This window comes from Eurosta solidaginis, chromosome 1 (assembly GCF_040869045.1).
Source record: "Eurosta solidaginis isolate ZX-2024a chromosome 1, ASM4086904v1, whole genome shotgun sequence".
In the NCBI taxonomy this organism is placed as follows: Eukaryota; Metazoa; Arthropoda; class Insecta; order Diptera; family Tephritidae; genus Eurosta; species Eurosta solidaginis.
The window spans coordinates 182,345,192-182,354,012 of NC_090319.1; positions in this window are offsets into that span (position 1 = coordinate 182,345,192).

Here is an 8,821-nt window from a genome sequence, read left to right on the forward strand (position 1 = left end):
TGTCATTTTTTATTTTTCTATAATTGAAACATTTTATTTTGTTTTCGGAATAGTAGGTAGAAAATTTTTCAGACAACCTGCCATAGCTGCGCAGATAGATCCATTTCAAACGGTGCTAAGCCTTCATCATCAGAACGCTTTAGGCACGCTGCGCTAACCATTTAGCTATACAGCGGTGGTGTGTTTGACTGATAAATTGCTACTTCTATTCCTTCTTACCAACTATATTTATTCAGTGTTGCGCCATCTGTTGCAAATCACTGATAATGCTGGATTTGTTTATTGCCAATTACTTTGTTTGACATTCCCAAGTGCTCTTGGTTCATTAACAATTGCTTTTGTTTTTATCGGCCTATTGATAAATGATTCAAGGTTCGATTCGAGCTCAAGGCCAGAACAATAATTTTTTTCTAATGATAATTATTGTTATTGTTTAATTCTTCTATAATTGAAAAATTGTATCATGTTTTCGGAGTAGTAAATAGAAAAATTTTCAGACAACTTGCCATACCTGCGCAGATAGATCCATTTCGAAAGGTGCTAAGGCTTCATGTTTTAGGCACGCTGCGCTAACCATTTAGCTATACAGGTGTGGTTTGTTTGACTGATAAATTGCTACTTGTATTCCTTCTTACCAACTGTATTTATTCAGTGTTGAGCCATCTGTTGCAAATCACTGATAATGCTGGATTTGCTTGACTTTGTTTGACAATCCCAAATGCTCTCTTGTTCATTAACAATTGGTTTTGTTTTTATCGGCCTATTGATAAATGATTCAAGGTTCGATTCGAGCTCAAGCCAGAACAATAATTTTTTTCTAATTATAACTATTGTTATTTTTTAATTTTTCAATGACTGAAAAATTGTATTTTGTTTTCGGAATAGTAAGTTGAAAAAATTTCAGACAACCTGCTATAGCTGCGCAGGTAGATCCATTTCGATGGGTGCTAAGCCTTCATCATCAGTACGCTTTAGGTACGCTGCGCTAACCATTTAGCTATACAGCGGTGATTTGCTTGACTGATAAATTGCTACTTATATTCCTGCTTACCAACTATATTTATTCAGTGTTGCGCCATCTGTTGCAAATCACTGATAATGCTGGATTTGTTTATTGTCAATTACTTTGTTTGACATTCCCAAGTGCTCTTGGTTCAATAACAATTGTTTTTTTTTTTTTATTGGCTTATTGTCTAATGATAATTGCTGCTATTTTTTTTTATTTTTCTATAATTGAAAAATTGTATTTTGTTTTCGGAATAGTAAGTAGGAAATTTTTCAGACAAACTGCCATAGCTGCGCAGATAAATCCATTTCGAATGGTGCTAAGCCCTCATCATCAGTAAGCTTTAGGCACGCTGCGCTAACCATTTAGCTATACAGCGGTGGTTTGACTGATAAATTGGTTCTTTTATTTCTTCTTATCAACTAAATTAATTCAGTGTTGCGCCATTTGTTGCAAATCATTGATAATGCTGTATTTGTTTATTGGCAGTTACCTAATTTGAAATTCCCAAGTGCTCTTGGTCCGTTAACCCTTAATTACATACCATTAAAAAAATAACGTAAACCGCTATCCTGAGTCCCCAGGACTCACATTGTATATATAAAAAAAAAACTACAAAGTATTTTTTTTTTAAGTTTTATTGAATTGATGAGTAGAATTTAAGTTCTTTTAACATAAAGTAATGCATAAAAGTCATTAATCTCAACCTAAATTCCTCTTTTGCGCTAATTTTCTGAGTGCGTAAAAAATTAAAAGAATTAAATACTTCAGATTGAACGAAAATAAATTATAAAAGTAATGCCAGAAAAACTAAGAGTTTTAAGTCATACAAACTTTTTAGCACATGTTAGACAAATTGGTTGTTTACAAGCAAAACAGAGGTACGCAGTTTTAGTTCTTTTTTTATAATCACAAGTATAACAATATTTCCTTTGATCCCTCGCTAATTTATCAGTTTCCGATGAACTTATTTCCTGGGTCATATCAACTTTAATTATACGAGAAATCGCCACACGAATCTCTCTCGGTATAGAAGTGTTTTACAAACGTGTTTTCAAATTCATTTCCTTTAAGTTTTCAGCAATTGCATTTAAAAAACTTAATCTCGTTATTTTTTTGGCATTAGCCTGGTTATTATAAATTACATAAGCATTTACACCCCCCATATCAACTAAACGGTAAAATACTGCCATCGGCCATCGTGGTGTACGGCGGCTACAGAAAAAACTGAACATTTTTCATGCACTGAATCCACTGCTCCTTTTGTTCTATTGTAGTAATGTATTATATCAGGTTTATTTGATGTTTGATTTAATGCACGATCGTGATGCATGGATGAGTACAAAATCACTGCTCGGTTTTTCTGGGGAACGTAGCTAACTAATGTCACATCTTCGGTAAATCCAAAAGACGAAGAATTCACAGCCCGGCTTTTATTTGGTAGAAACTGCTTTGGTATTTCAGCCATATTTTTTTTAAGCATTACCACGGTAGTTAAACCCTTGGTTTTCAAACATGTAATTAAATTTAAAGTGACATTGCGGTTGGACCCAAAAATAGGTTCACACAAGCGCAAAATGGCTTGTGTTGGCACAGGTCGTCTCTGGTTTTCATCTGACAAACCTCTGCTATCAGAACCTTTCCCGGTATAAAGATTGTATATATAAAACTATTCTGAATCCACCATCATTTGCATTTTTAATCCGTATTTTCGTGGTTTGCTGGGCATTAGGCCGGGTCGATTTGTGGGGAGGCAAAAAATCGCACATTGCTCTGTGAAAATCATATTCTAGGGATCAAAAGAAGAAACTTTGCCGAAGGAACCATACTTCTAAAACGAATTCTGGTGTCCCCCCTTTGGGTCGTAGGGGCGAATTTTGAAAAATCCCACTTTGAAATGCCTATGTTTATTCTTTTTGGAGTTTATTTTTCTCTTTAGAAATTTATTTAGTCAGAACATATGTAAATGAAGAAATTAATTTAACTTAGTAATAGAAAATAAATTTAAAAAATTATTAGAAATTAGCGTTTTTACAACCCCCTTTTAAAACCAAGGCACCCTGTGATGCATTTGCATGTCGTAAACATAGTTGCGTGGGTTTTTTATTCAACAGCGTGGGGTTTTTTATTCAACCGTTTTAAAAAATGAAGGTATCACTGTGACACAATTGCAGATCGTAAAAATTGCTTGTGTTTGACACAGGAGGTAGAATTGAAATTGCCGCTACCCAAAAGTTCGAACCAAAGGGGGGGGGGGGGGGGGGGGGGGGCATCAGAATTCGTTTTAGAGGTATGGTTCCTTCGGCAAAGTTTCTTATTTTGATCCCTAGAATAAGGTTTTCACAGAGCAATGAGCGATTTTTTAAATCGACCCGCCCTACTGGGCATGTACATCTTAAATTTTGATCCACGAAACTTTATCAATATTTCATCAACGGTAACATTTGGTTCGAGAGTGTAATTTTCTTGGGGATTAGAAACAAGTATCGATAAAATTTGTGTAACAGCACATCCTGGATCATTGGGAATGTGAATGTGTCTGTCTTCAAAATTATCGAATCTCAGCGCGATAAGTAGTGCACAAAAGCGATTCTTGGATATGCTCGCTCTAATTATCTCTCTTCCTGTACCATCGGTCGCAAATAATGACAAAAATACTTTCTCTGCTTCATTTAAAAACAGATGTACATATATGTTAAAACTGCAATGAATGCCTTCATTTCCATCTGGTTTGTTTCTTTGAAGTCATGTTTTATACTTGGATGTTTAAGACGCAGTATTTCAAGTTTTTTTGTTCGTCCGAGTAAGTATTAAATTCCACATATCTGTATTAAAATTTTTTAGATAAGCATCTACTGGGCTTAGGTTGTCCATCATCGGCTGACAGTCCACACGTAAGAGATTGTGTGCAGCAACTGGAACATTTCGTGTCGGAGGGACCACTGACCATTTAAATCTATTCTTACCATATAAATAATTATTATTTGCGTCTTCCTGCTCTTCATATTCACCTCCATCTTCGCTATCACTATTGGAATACTCTGTGCCAGTATTGTGGTCAATTAGAATGAAGTCAGCATCATCATCGTCCGAAAATAATTTCAGATATACAATCTCGAGAAGTTCCTGCACAGTCTAAGCTTTCTTCATCAAAATCGCTTCCATTTTCATCATCTTCGAGCCATTTTGATATTATTGCTTCAGCATTCCTACTTATAGCGTTCACACTTTCACATTATCCACGTTTGTCAGACTTATTGAAACAATACTATTAGAAAACACAAACATAAAAAAAAAATAAATGTAAGGCGCGATAACCTCCGAAGAGATCTAAGGCCGAGCTTCTCTTCCAATTTGCGTCGTGCTCCTCTTGATTTTCGCTACAAATTGGCCGGACGGGACCTACATGTTTTATGCCGACTGCGAACGGCATCTGCAAGGCAGATGAGTTTTCACTGAGAGCTTTTCATGGCAGAAATACACTCGGAGCGCTTGCCAGACATTGCCGAGGGGCGACCCCTCTTAGAAAACTTTTCTTCTAATTGAAAAACCTTATTTCTAAAATTTTGATGTTTCTTTGCCCGGGGGTTGAACCCGGGGCATACGGTGTGGTTGGCGGAGCACGCTACCATCACACCACGGTGGCCGCCGGTGAATTATTTGCGGAAAAAATTTATGTCGAAAACATAGTTGGAGAAGAAAATATGGCGCATTTCTCTGCGGGCGACGTTGTTCGTGATCCAACTTTTTTACCAAAATGGATCAAAAGAAAAAGCAAGCTCGAAAGCTCCGCATCAACTTCAAACAAATCTTCCTGTAATTTGATATTCGGGTATTCACAATTATATATCTGTATAATGCAGTCCATAGCAGAAGCTCTTAGTTTTGTGCAAAGGGGAAGGAAACGTTGTGTACGGATATTTGCTTCCAGGGCTCATGACACTAAGCAACAAACTAAAGAAACTTAGTAGAAGAAACGATACATTTTTAAGCTTTATTTCGGAAAAATTAGAAGCGCAGCTAAGGCAACGTTTCCATACTTTCTTTTCTTTAGCTGCAGAAGCAAATATTGCAATATCTGCTTCTGTTTTAACACCAGATATTAAAGTCAACTGGCTGAAGGTGTTGCAGAAGACAAACAGTGATTTCCTGGAAAGAGTTGTATCAACCATATGCTTATATTATCAAAAAGGCAAACTTTCATTTGAAATCGACGGTACGAACACTAACCAAACCTCATCGAGATCGAAACACTTCCATTTCGAGGATGATGATAAATAGCTTTGTTTACATTCATAAATTATTCAAAAAATAATGAAAGTTAATTGTAGATAATGAAAATGACCCAAGTGCTGCGCAAGTTTAACCTTCTAAAGAAACTTTGAGGATCCTTGTTCAAAGTCAACTTTACAGCTACCTACGCGATTGTTCCATAGATGCGGAAATTTGAAAAAACCACCAAATACTGAAAGAAACGCCAATATTATTTAACACTCTACTGACGTCGTCTGTCCCAGTTGAGAGGCTTTTACCTTTCGCAAGCATTATCCAAGGCGTCAATCTTTGATGGATTTTGAATTTGAAAAAATCGTTTTATTTAAAAGAAATGCAAACAGCACTTAATCTTTTTTAACACGCTTATATAAGCTTTAGTTGTTTGTTTATAAGTAATCCCCTTCCTTGTACCTAATAATAAAAAAAATAGTACCCGTATGTCGTGTAATATCGTGTAATTAGTTGGTATTTAATAAAACAATGTACTTTTTCCCTGCTTTGTTATTCTTATGTATCTATGTATTTCTTTTATGTTACTATAATGACCGTTCAGAGATAAATATCCTTGTAATATTTTCTTTACTTTGTTGTTAATAATCATTAAATCTGTACTAAAGCACACATCAACAGCTTCAATTTGATACCCATAATGTAAAAACACGTCCTAGTGTTACCCTGGTCCACGTTTTGGCCTATATCTCGAGATCCTACCCACATATAGGTATGAAAGCTACCCTGCACTCATCAACAGCTTCAATTTTATACCCATAATGTAAAAACACATCCTAGTGTTACCCTGGTCCACGTTTTGGCCTATACCTCAAGACCCTAGTCACAAAGAGATATGAAAATTACCCTGTGTTAAAGCACTCATCAACAGCTTTCATTTGTTATCCTTCTTGTATAAACACTTTCTAGGGGTATCAGGGTCCACGTTTTGGCCTCAATCTCGAGACCCTAGTCACCAATAGATATGAATACTACCCTGTACTAAAGCACTCATAAACAGCTTTCATTTGTTATCGATATTCTATAAACACATTCTAGGTGTACCCGGGTCCACATTTTGGCCTATATCTCGAGGCCCTAGTCACCCACGGGTACCAAAAATACCCCGTATCAAAGTACCCATAAACAGCTTCCATTTTATACCCACATTTTACAAACATATCCCAGGATTACCCAGGTCCACGTTGTGATCTCAAGACCCTATCCAGAACGGGATAAAAAGTATCCTATGTCTTTCTCCTGGTTCTAAGCTACCCCTCCAGCAATTTTCAGCCAAATCTGTTAATCCGTTCTTGAGTTATAAATAGTGTAACTAACACCACTTTCTCTTATATATGTACATATATACATCACATTAGAAACTTCAAAAATAACAGTATTTCTCCACTATCTAATGGATGTTATTATACAATCTACAAACTTCAATCACTCTATCTATTAAAAAAAAAGCGCATGAAAATCCGTTGCGTAGTTTTAAAGGTTTATTAAACATTCAAAGGGACATGGGACAGAAAAAGCGACTTTGTTTTATAATATGTAGTGATAGTGATACATGCAAAAATACCAAAAAATAAAATTTTTTTAAGAATTTTAAGGAAATGTTTAATATTTTTAACGAAAGATTATTTTTTAATAGATGTATGCATTCTTAACCATTTATGTTGCATTAACAATTGGCTGAGCGACTGCCGCAGTCAACAATATTTTTTCTTTCCAACAAAGTGAATTTAAATGAATTTATCTTGAATTTTAATTGAATTATTGAATTTATATGTACCTTTTATTTGTAAGCTACATACATGTAAAAATATATACTAGAATTATTTATACAGTGAATATATATAGCCATCATAATCCTTAATAGTCATCACTTATACTCATCAGTTGAGGTAAGTTTTATACCAATTTGTATTTCGCCCCTCTGGCAACCCCAACTGATGAGTTGACAGTGACATGTACGTATGTACATATATATATATTTGTTTTGACATTTCTTTTTTTATTATTACATTCGAAGAATTTATCCATATCGGAGTGACATCAAAAATTGTAAATCCCTTTATATTAAATGAAATAGTAATTTTCGCTAAAGTTTAAACCCCTAGTTTCCTTTATAAAGTTACAAATTGTTTTTCTTTTTCGGTTCGAGAAATATTCTCCATTTTTTTATGTGCCGCAAGTACCTATCCTAAAATTTAGGAACGCACTCTGCTATCATCGAGGTCGCAGAAAACGGAATCCACGGTGCGTTAGATTGCCATCCATTCGCCGCCATCAACAAAGCTCCGCCACCAACACAACCATCATCATCAAGGTACCATTCTAGCCATCACCAGCCTAACATCGCCAGCTCAGCCGTACCTACAGCCACACAGCCGCATACCAAAGGAGGTAAGGTAAATTTATGTACGGTGCCCCCCTAAACAGTGGTCCTTCGTCGCCATTAGGGAAACCAGCGCAGGAAAAACTTAAATACCCATTTGCCAAAAACCGTGAATATTAAATGAGATTTTAATACACCCCTAAACACGGAAAGATATATATAAAATCGGCAAAAGAAAGGCAATTTGATCCTCAAAAAATTATTATTTCCCGCCAAACGTTATAATTTCCCGCCAAAACTTGCACATACCACTTCGTATATATACATATATATATATATATAATTTATATATATATATATATATATATATATATACAGCAATAACCCCATATTGCAAAACTCAGTACGGTATATGTGCAAAACATAATAAGAAAAACTAAGCTAGATACAGTGGGCACGCATATACCTCTCAAATAATTTTTTTCGGCATTACATTTGTATATCGCTCTAAAATTATTTAATCCCTCTTAAATAGATACAGTGTCTTCTCTTGCTGTTTATCATAGCAAAACCTCTAAAGTTTTCTTATTTATCCCTATTTAAATTAATACAAAACGCAAAAAATATTTTTAAATCTCCATACTTGCGTATACATGCATACGGATATACAAAAGAATGAAAACGACATAAGCGGTGAAATAAAATCTCGTGCACAGTGGTACAAGAGTGGTGCAGTGCGTGTAATAGCACTTTTCTCGCATTAAATTTGCACGTTATAAGTTCTCAATCCCCATTAAGAATTTCGATAAGCTACTAATTTCTCTCTCCTCAAAGCCTCCACAGTCCAACAAATCGAAGCTAAATAAGACTCCTCTAAGTCACACCGAAAACACAAAAACAAAAAAAAAACACATTTTTTAGATAATCTCATACGAATTAATTTCCCGTATCAAAAATATAATAATTTACCCCCGAGATACTTTTTAAAACGTATATATCTCACATAATTTTTCCCACGTATATTTAAACCACCCTCATATACATATTAAATATATTAAATATAGTGCAAACGCAGCACAGTGGTCAAATTTGCTCAGTCTCACCCTCAAATAAATTTAACTTAAAAACTTTTTTTTGGCTTTGAAATTATTCTCTCTTGCTTTTTAACGTGAATATTTAAACGTAACTCCCTCACATAGTTAAAAGCA